The sequence below is a fragment of the Trypanosoma equiperdum genome, assembly GCF_001457755.1.
Source record: "Trypanosoma equiperdum strain OVI genome assembly, contig: ctg_1344, whole genome shotgun sequence".
In the NCBI taxonomy this organism is placed as follows: Eukaryota; Euglenozoa; class Kinetoplastea; order Trypanosomatida; family Trypanosomatidae; genus Trypanosoma; species Trypanosoma equiperdum.
The window spans coordinates 7,926-9,440 of NW_027123332.1; positions in this window are offsets into that span (position 1 = coordinate 7,926).

Sequence of the window (1,515 nt, forward strand, 5' to 3'; positions counted from 1 at the left end):
ACTTGAAGAAGAAAAGAAAGTTGCGCCCACAAAAACAATGAATTCCAAAAAGGAGGAGGATTGCAAAGCAGAAACTGACGAAACTAAATGCAACGAAAAGGATGGGTGTGAATACAAAGATTGGGAGTGCAAGGCTAAAGTGACGACAACAGCAGGAGGGACAGATGGTAAAACAAACACCACAGGAAGCAATTCTTTTGTCATTAGCAAGGGCCCTCTTTTGTTAGCAGTTTTGTTCCTATAATAAAATTTCTCAAATAATTTTTCTAAATTTAATGAAGTTTGCGAAAATTATAAAATTTGTTAAATTTATATATTTTTTGACAATTTTTTAAATTTTATTCAAAATTGTAAAAAAAATATGAGAATTAGAATAATATATAATTTTTTATAATCAATATGTGGACACAAAGTAGTATAATGAAAGAGGATACAAAATGAATACTGTTCCAATTTTTTATTAACTTTTTTGTTATGAATATTAGTTACAGCTATAATAGTATGATAATAGTCATAAGAATACTGATAGGAGAATGTGTTGTAAAAGTATAAACCAAATAATATTACGATTATTTTTAAATACTAAATTTACTGTATAATAGACAAATTTAGGAAATAGAAAGTATGCAATAGGAGTAATGGAAGTATCTTTAATTCAGTCAACGATGGGTTAATGATACGTCAAAGTTAGATTCTAAGCTTCTACTGAGAGGAATGGTAAGTAGGTAGATATTCCGTCACTTCTATGGGATGTAATTGTGGGAAAATGATAGTGTTTAACGTAGAGATACTTGAGAGGTAGATGAGATGAGTATATAAGTTGCTGTGTGGCAAGCTTACCAAACCATGTGGGGTATTGTTTGTACCAGCGTCAAGCAACAGAGTGCATAAAACCAGCAGAGAAAACGTAAGAAACGAAAGCGTCATCACATCACAAGATAGTGCTGGAAAAGAGAGGATTAGCGGCCCTTACACACAGTTAAGTTACCAAAGTTATTCGAGAGAACAATATTTTGTTTGTTTATGTATTCAAGCAAGTAAAGGTGTAAAATGTGGGTCTAAGTGACAGAGTTAGTAGTGTAAAAACGAGCTGAATGAGAATAATGCAGTCGGATTCAACATAACAGTCAGAAACAAGTATAGAGTAACCATTTCCTATCAGAATTTCATTTACCTTATAGATTTCTACAAGTTAAGCTGAGAGAAAGCCCTAAATAACAACAAGCCTCACCAGAAAATAGCTTATATGGAAGAGATATGAGAATTTATGGTTCATATTGTGGTAGTATCAAAGAAAAGAGGGTCAAAGACTCCTTCTCAATGGATAGAATGTCTATGCACAAAGCATAGGATGAAACACAAATAATAAGAAGCTCATTTAACTATACAGCTAGGAACTGCGACTTCAAAGTAACTTAGGATTCGGCACCGCCAAGCAACGGAAAGGCTGGAAAGGAGGGCCCTTATTTCACTCAAACCTGTATTGATGCAACAGTGGTGGTGGTACCGCCGTTT